Below are 9,227 nucleotides of genomic sequence, written 5' to 3'. Positions count from 1 at the left end.
GTGTGGTGGGAAGTGGCATGAATATACGGATGTGGGAGGAAGTAGAATGGCTCAAACACACTTTCCCAGCCCGAGTTGATGTAGCCATCGCTTTACTTTTCCAAAGGAAATTCCCACAAAAAAAGGTCACCTATGAACCAATTGACTTGTTTCTAACGTGCCCAGAGATAACACAGGGTTTCAGAAGGAAAGAGGGGTGGATCACAAGCACAGTAAACGACTGTTGTTATTACAGTGACATTCAGTGATTTCCCCTGAAAATTCTTTTTTTTTTTAAAAATATGTTTTATTGATTTTTTACAGAGAGGAAGGGAGAGAGATAGAGAGTTAGAAACATCGATGAGAGAGAAACATCGATCAGCTGCCTCCTGCACATCTCCCACTGGGGATGTGCCTGCAACCCAGGTACATGCCCTTGACCGGAATCGACCCCGGGACCCTTCAGTCCGCAGGCCGACGTTCTATCCACTGAGCCAAACCGGTTTCGGCGAAAGTTCTTTTTCTTTTCTCAGGTGGAAGAGTTATTTGAAAAACATTGCAAACTGTGAAGGGTCAATACTATAAGTAGGCTGCGCAATGGGGCCTTTCCCTCTCTTTTCCTGCGCATTTTACTCTTTAAAAAATGGGCACTCTGTAGGGATTCACAGAATGAATGAGAATACAAACACTTGTTAATAGATAAAAAGCTTTGAGGGGCAGGAACTTGACCTCACAGAGTAGCATTTTTTTACATGCACTTATTGACAATAATTAAAATATTTTTGAAAATACATTTCCATAATCTTAGTTCCACCTACAAAAATAAAGATTTCAAGTATGGGCTGCGTAGTTACCAGGTATTATCTTTATTAACTTAATTCCTTAAAATTAGCCTTTGCTGAGTTACTGCAGACCTCAGGTAATACATATTATTGTTTCCCAGTTCCTTGATTTAAGAGCAGCGTTTGTTTTATGTAATGAAATGGTTTCTGCCCTTTCTCTTGGGCACTGATAATGTAATGGTACAGAAACACTCAGTAGATGCTGCTCTAGACAGAGGACTTGGACAGGGGAGTTGAATTTAAGAGAATTTTTGCTATGAAGTATTCAAATCCATCCTTATTTCTCTAATGTGCAAGTTTTAACAAGCAAAAAAGACCGGTACTTACTGAGCGCCTGCTCTATTTACTTCTTACACAGTTCTCCTTTTCGTGGCCTCTCTCATTTCTGACTAATGTTTTTTAAGTCGGCTAATTTCTTTAGTTCCTACAATGCATAAGCCGTAGAAAATGAAAGATAATAATTCTACTTCCTCAACTCCCACCTCAGTGTAACTTTAAAAATGAACTCAGGAGCATGCAAAGAGAAATGTTAGGTTGCCATCAATAGAAAGAAGAACAAATTAGTGGGTATTTGACTTCTAAGAATGGAAGCAAAAAAACCTCATGCTTTGCATAAAGATTCCGGGCAGCCCCATCTCACATTAAGACGTCTGGCGCCACCTTGTGGCAGGCCGAAAGAATGCCTGCTTCCAAGACCAGGAAAGCAGCTTCTAGGAGGGAGAGAGGGAGGGAGGAGGCAGCCTGAGAAGGGGCTCCCACAGCCCCCAGCGGCAGGTCCAGGTGTTGTGGGCTTGACGCTGAAAACAATTTGGGGGAACCCTCTTTGTGCAAAAAAAAAAAAAAACCTCCTGAAGTTAGAAATGCAAAATCACTAGGCCTCTTAGACTTGTGCAAAGTGGTGGTCCCTGAATCAGCCTCAGGGTGCAGGTTCAGGTGACAGGGCGATGCTGGTGGTCCTGGGGTAGAGCTAACTCTCTGGCCGGCCCCTTGAGGGAGCACAATCACCCTGAGACACTTCTGTTCTTCAGGCTCAAGGGGGAGGCTGTCGGTGTGTAAACTGCAGGCCTTGGCACTCCAGGCCCCACGCTGCTGCTGCTTCCTTGGCATTTGTCACTGCTGTTCCCACCCCTGCCTTGTTATAGCGTCTGCCTGGTTCCCTCCTTGATTAATGGGTAAAATTAAATCTTTAACCTGTCTTCATTTTTGTATCTGCCAGAGAGCCAGGATGTTACCCAGTGTGAAATTCATTATTATTATTTGTTTATTCACTTCAGAGAGAGGAAGGGAGAGGGGAGAAAGATAGAAGCATCAATGATGAGAGAGAGTCACTGACTGGCTGCCTCCTGCACGCCCCCTACTTGGGATCGAGCCCAAAACCTGGGCATGTGCCCCCTGACTGGAAATGGAACCCCGACCTCCTGGTGGATGATCAACCACTGAGACACACTGGCCGGGCTGAACATTATTTTTTAACAAAGGAATTTCTCAACTCTCAGTTTCTCCAGGAGGCCTTCCAAGACTGCTCGCGCATCCCAGGCTCCCAGCCCCTTCACCGGCTCTGGCTGCATTTTCCCATGAAGTCAGTATCAAGTTCTAAGGGGCTCCTTTTCCCGTCAGAGCCCTGACACCTTAAAGTGGACTGATCTTCGTAGATATATAAGTGCAGAGTTTGATTTTGCAATTGCAATACCCTGTAGAATTTCATGCATTCAGAATAACCTGCTGTGTTGTTAAGTAGTCACGTTTGCTATTGACATATGGCCTGTCTTCTCCCCCTGAAGGCACGCTCCATGAGGACAGTGATCTTCATCTCTTTTGTTCACTGATATGTCCCAAATACCCGGCGTCTGGACATAAAATGGACACTCAAAAAAAAAAAAAAAGAAGGAAGTGGGGAGAATGGAGTTTTGGAGAGCATAGTAGTGTAAACACATTTTACTTACAAGTACCTACGTTGGCTCAGTCCTTGCCATAACCTTTGGGTGCGTGTTAGATGCATTTCCACAAAACATCATCTATCCTATGTAAAATTGTTAATCTGAGTGGGGGAGGGGGATGTGTGTTATCTGTGCAATTCATTTTACCGTTCTATGAGAATTCTAAACCTTGAGGAGCCTCTATCGAAGGGAGAACATAATAAAAATTTTAATGAAAATCATTTGTCAACATGGGAAAACCTGTTAATTTTTCCCCTGTGCGTTTAAAAGGAGGTATGTGTGTTATTCAAATTGGACAGCCTGTTTTAAATTATCTAACTAGACCCACTGCGGCAAGATCTAAGGTATATATTACAAAGGGAGAGCAGTTGGGGCAAATAGGAGGTAGCCTTGTTCTCTGGAGAGGCCTGGAGGCGGGCCTGCCAGCTGCCGTGACTGTCCTATTTGGTTAGCTCTGGGGTTTCAGAAATGGTGACCATTCATTGCAGGCTACGCCACCGACCGAGGTGAAGTTACTGTCAAGTGCTAAGGGGCCCCTCTTCCTGTCAGAGCGGTGACGCCTTAGAGTGGACTGATCCTCTCAGATATCTAAGTGCAGAGGTTGGCTTTGAGTGGCATTGCAATACCCGATAGAATCTCATACATTCAAAATAAGGTCTGGACAGGGGGGTGGGGAAGGAGAAGCATTTTCTAATGAGCAGAAATTTGTTTTGGAGGAATGTTTTTAAAGCATTTATATAGCATTTCGTTCATGTGTTCGATGTATTTTCACTTATTTTTTTAAAAGAAAATTGTTATTGGTTTTGAGAGAGAGAGGAAGGGAGAGGGAGAGTGAAACATCAATGACCCAGGCTGCCTCCTGCACACCCCCTACTGGGCATAGAGCCCACAACCTGGGCATGTGCCCTGACTGGAAATCGAACCGGCATCTTTTTGGCATATGGGATGATGCCCAACCAACTGAGCCACACCGGCCAGGGCTCATGTGTTCTATGTATTTTCAGTGGAGAGTTTTCCAAATGAGCTAAATGAGGCTAGGCTGATGAAACATTTTATCTTAAAGCTGGCCTCTGTTTGCGTAATGCTGCACACAGCCTAAATCTCAAGTATCAACACTTTTTCCAACTTTTTATTCAATAGGAGCCAGAGTATACTGTCTGAGTTACTCATATTCCTCATAACACCTGCATGTTAAGACACGGGGCTTCATTGAGGAATTAATCTGGAAAAAAAAAAAAACAACAAAAAAACCAAGCCCTTAGATTTTTTTTTTTTCCTGGTGAGAGGGAGCTTCATTTGGATAATTTGCTAATATGTTCTGTGCTGGCGGTTGTTGGAAGAGCATGCTCCCCAAACACAATGTCAGATTCTTCCTTTTGCAGCGTCCCAGAGGGAACAAAATTTGTAGCTGGCAGGGGTGTGATAGAGTGTGAAGCGTGATGGTATGTAAAAACAACTGTGCAAATGATGACACTTAATCACGATTAAAATGAGTTAAGGTTTGAATTAAAATCAAAGAAACACAGCGAGTGCCCTTGCATGGAGAGCACAGCGGTGACGTCAGCTGGTGGCCCCTGCCCCCCCCCACATACACTCTCACAGTTTAACCCCCCCTAGGGCTCTGGCCAGAGGGTGTGGGAGGGTCCACAGCTGTCTTTGGGGCCCACTCGATCCCAGGATTACTTCTGCCAAGTGTTGAAGGGAGTGACAGATGTTTCTAGATGTGATTATTAGCTCACTGGGAAATATTTCTGAGACTCATCTCTGAGTCATGTGTGACGGGGATTTTCAACAGTGAAGATTTGTGTGCTGTGCAGTCCTCGAAACTGGTGGACCAACCAGGGCAGAGGGGTGGCTGGAGAGAACAGGGGAAGCGGAGAATGAGCCTCAGCCTTAGGCAGGAATGGCTTGATGCCTTAGTCACCTCCGGTGGAACCGTGTTACTCACATGTAACTCTTCTGAGCAACCCTCCAGCCCTCAGTGGTGGCCCGGCTGTGACACGTCGGCCTGGAGAACCCAGGGGGAGGGAAGGGGACGGTCCACAGCCCGCCCAGCCACCAACCAAGCTCTCCTGGCGTGTGAGAGTTTGCGGGCAGCTCTGTGGTTCTTGGTTCACAGCTCCATGCCTCCCCTCGGCCCAGTTCCTGCATTCCAGAAATCTGGGGCGGGGGGGCCTGATATGGAGGTCCCCATCTCTACCACTTGCTTGTCTTAGGTGACGGCCGTTGTGCACGTGGTCACACTGAGCCCAATGGAGCCCTTTGAGTAAAGACATGGTCAGCCAATCCCTCTGCACCTCGTAGAATACTTTTTGTAAAGTGCTGGTGATTGTAAATGTAGGCACTATAGTGTAAAGACATTGTACCCCAGTAAAGAGAGAATTTTTAAAGCAAAGACATCGAGCATTGTAATAGTCAGCTTTTGCTGCAAAGGTGCCATGTAACAAACTGCCCCTAGACTTGGTGGCTTCCAACAGCATTTCTTTTTCTCCTGGGTTGGCTTCAGGGATGCTACTTCAGACTGTGGGACCTGAGACTTGGCTCCAGGCTCTGGGTTGAGCTCAGGTTGGGCCCATGCGTCACATTGTGGAGCAGCAGCTTCACAGTGGTGATAGGAGCACAGGAGGAAAAGCACAAACGTGTGAAGCCCCTGCAAACTCGGCTCAGAGTCATCACGTTGTAGCTTCTACCACCATTCCATTGGCCACATCAAAGCACTTGGCCAAGCCCAAATTTCAGTGGGATGGGGAAAAAGTACCCCATCCTGTGTAGGGCACTGTTGCACGATTATGTGAACAGGGAAAGGAGGGAAGGCTTGAGGGCATTTACCCAGCCTTCTCCATAGCTCCCATGCACACCGTGGCAACGCCATGAGAAGGGATTCCAGGAAGCTCAAGGAGCTCTGAGGAGGCCTGCGTGGGAGGAGCACCGAGTGTAAAATGCATGGAGGCGTTTCCATGGCCCTCCCGTCCCATCTGGAACACAGTGGTTCATGTCCATTGCAGGTGGGGAAGGGCAGGGGCCCGACCACTTTCCCCTGGTCCCTTGCACCCTCACCTCCAAACCTCCTGGCAGCCCCCATTTTCTTCATTTCAAAAAATGGGGGGGGGGGGGGGGAGGGCCTGATCTGGAGGCCCCCATCTCCACCACTTGCTTGTCTTAGGTGTGACGGCCGTTGTGCACGTGGTCATCACTGAGCCCAACGGAGCCCTTTGAGTAAAGACATGGTCAGCCAGTCCCTCTGCATCTCGTAGAATACTTTTTGTAAAGTGCTGGTGATTGTAAATGTAGGCACTATAGTGTAAAGACATTGTACCCCAGTAAAGAGAGAATTTTTAAAGCAAAGACATCGAGCATTGTAATAGTCAGCTTTTGCTGCAAAGGTGCCATGTAACAAACTGCCCCTAGACTTGGTGGCTTCCAACAGCATTTCTTTTTCTCCTGGGTTGGCTTCAGGGATGCTACTTCAGACTGTGGGACCTGAGACTTGGCTCCAGGCTCTGGGTTGAGCTCAGGTTGGGCCCATGCGTCACATTGTGGAGCAGCAGCTTCACAGTGGTGATAGGAGCACAGGAGGAAAAGCACAAACGTGTGAAGCCCCTGCAAACTCGGCTCAGAGTCATCACGTTGTAGCTTCTACCACGATTCCTTTGGCCACATCAAAGCACTTGGCCAAGCCCAAATTTCAGTGGGATGGGGAAAAAGTACCCCATCCTGTGTAGGGCACTGTTGCACGATTATGTGAACAGGGAAAGGAGGGAAGGCTTGAGGGCATTTACCCAGCCTTCTCCATAGCTCCCATGCACACCGTGGCAACGCCATGAGAAGGGATTCCAGGAAGCTCAAGGAGCTCTGAGGAGGCCTGCGTGGGAGGAGCACCGAGTGTAAAATGCATGGAGGCGTTTCCATGGCCCTCCCGTCCCATCTGGAACACAGTGGTTCATGTCCATTGCAGGTGGGGAAGGGCAGGGGCCCGACCACTTTCCCCTGGTCCCTTGCACCCTCACCTCCAAACCTCCTGGCAGCCTTCTGTCCTTTGGAGCAGGTTCCTCTGAGCATCCCCTTCAAGTTTCAAAGATATTTTAAAAGTGACTTTCTGAAGTACTTAGCTAAAAGCACACCAAAGAATTTGAGACAACTGCTAGCAATTCTTAGTGCCAATGATGAGAAGAACGCCTGTGGCTCATCTACATTATAAAAGGCTAGTGGCCGTAACGCCGTAATGACCCAACGACCGGTCACCAGGAGGTGCATTGATGGGTCTCGTGAGATTTTGCGCGCTGGGCCTCTAGTCCTCTGGTAACTGGAGGGTGGTTCTTGTCAGGAGCTGGAGCCCATGAGCTGCTGTGTATCACAGCAGTTGTGCTTACAAGACTCGTGAGAGGCAACGGGGGTTTTGATCCAATAAGACAATGATTCGCAGTCTCGCAGACGGAGTGGCCATTGTGCGGAGGGTTGATTTCCCCTTTAAAGGGCCATGCATAGAATGCCGTGTGGGTATTTGAGAACACTCCTCATCTGCTTTCCTTTAACTGAGAAACCCAGGTTGCTTAGAGAAACAATAAAATGTGTTCCTTTGGCTAAACGTGTGAGCGGCAATGAGGAAATGACTACTTGTTGGATGGCTAGGTGTTTTCACATCCCTGGCCACGTGGAAAGGGAGAAAATCAAGTTGTCAGCCTGAAAGCTGCCCCTTTAAGAGGGTTGCATGAGAGGAGTTGTGGAGATGGCCACAGTGTGGGGACAGATAACTCTCCCGAAGCAGCGATTCTGGCTCCCAGGCCTCCCAGGGGCGGGAACCCTCACCGTTCCCGGGGTCCAGTCACGCCTCCTAGGACGTCACTGTCCCCTCGTGGCTGTCTCAGTTCTTGCTGGCTTTGTCCCCAGCTCTCAGCTTGCCCATAAAGCCTCTCTTCCTACCTGAAGCTCATTTCCCACCCTCTGTTAGTCCCTGGCCTCCTCAGCCCAGCACCGACTGCCACCCCATCCCGCCCACATGGGAACCCAGCGCACGGCCTGTGTCCAGTCACCGCAGCTCATCTGAGGTGAAGCGTGTGAGTGCAGCCCAACCACCTCTTCTTTCCTAGTTTGATGAGTGTCGATAAGAGAAGTGGATTATTGTCATGGTTATTGTTGCTGTTATTATCGGGTTTAGAATCAGTACCCGTTGCCACGAAAGTCCTCAAACGCCTGAAGTAGGGGAAGCACCGAGGGAGTGGGGTGAAATGTCCTCGAGAAGGCCCTATTTGAACGGGGTCCCGGTGAGTAGGCATTCACCAGCCTCCCAAGCCAGGGAACAGCATTTTAGGCAGAAGGAACAGCACTCACAAAGTCCACACCCGAGTCGAAGGGAAAAGATAACATTTTCTAGGTTTTCCTCTCATGGCGGAGAAAAAAATGCTGTTCCCGCCTCCGCACGAGTGACGGTGCGGTTTGATCTGCAAGCTGACGAATGCCTGGGAAAGTGCGGAAGCCTCTTCCAGTGGCAGACATCTGCCGGCTGGCGCATGCTGCATCCGGGCACTGTGCTGGGTTGTCAGAGTGCTGGGAGTACAGAGTGAGCCCACAAAGACCCTTCCTCCAGAAGCTCAGCCTATAGTCACCCCGACTGATATCCCCCAACCTCATGATCCCAGGCCCCCACGCAGATGCACGTATCAAGGGGTCGGGCATTCATAGCAATGAGCGGACTAGAGACCGACCAGCAAAGGAGTTGGTAGGACGGGTGGACGCAGACACTAGTGTTAAGTGGAGAATCGTTTGAATGGGGTCTAATGCTACAGGTGGGCAGTTCGTTCATCATTTTTCACTTTATTTCTAACGCAACCCTGTCACCTGTGGGGATGTGTGTTGTGAATACGAGGACCACAGGGCTGCCCTGTATTTCTGAATCGTAGCTGTTTCCAAAATGCAGCCCAAGGCACCCGATTCAGAGTGGCCTGGTGGGATGGACATGAACTCGAGGGTATTGGGTTCCCGGGGAGGGGAGAGGGGGCACTGAGGGTTCACTGGCACCCCCCGCCCCCCAGACTTGCCAGGTGCTCGGCTCTGACCCACCCTCCCTCCCCAGGTATGGAGAGTGCAATCACGCTGTGGCAGTTCCTGTTGCAGTTGCTGCTGGACCAGAAACATGAGCATCTGATCTGCTGGACTTCCAACGATGGTGAGTTCAAGCTCCTCAAAGCAGAAGAAGTGGCCAAGCTGTGGGGACTCCGCAAAAACAAGACGAACATGAACTACGACAAGCTGAGCAGAGCCCTGCGCTACTATTATGACAAGGTAGGCCCTTGCCCGACTGGAGGCTGTGGTGGGGAGCTGGAGCAGGGTGGGGGGCCTCCATAGTCCATGGTTGAAAGCACATAACCGTGTACTGTGAAGCAAGTTAGAAAATCAAATAGAGGCAATGTATGCAGTTTTGGTTGTTTTGGGTGTTTTTTTTTAGAAAAACGGCTATGGAGATTTTTTTTTT

General features: G+C 48.9%; 1 long non-coding RNA gene across 1 annotated transcript in view; it reads left to right on the top strand.

The window, feature by feature from the left end:
• The window catches only part of LOC106724084, a 26,934-nt gene extending 17,897 nt beyond the window's left edge, over positions 1-9,037 (top strand). Inside the window, exon 2 of the long non-coding RNA XR_001359842.1 lies at positions 8,829-9,037. This is a non-coding gene — a long non-coding RNA (uncharacterized LOC106724084). The remainder of the gene's footprint in view (positions 1-8,828) is intronic.
• Positions 9,038-9,227: the final 190 nt, after the last annotated feature.

Source organism: Myotis brandtii, unplaced genomic scaffold (genome assembly GCF_000412655.1).
Source record: "Myotis brandtii unplaced genomic scaffold, ASM41265v1 scaffold708, whole genome shotgun sequence".
NCBI lineage: Eukaryota > Metazoa > Chordata > Mammalia > Chiroptera > Vespertilionidae > Myotis > Myotis brandtii.
This window is presented reverse-complemented; position numbering and strand designations above follow the sequence as displayed.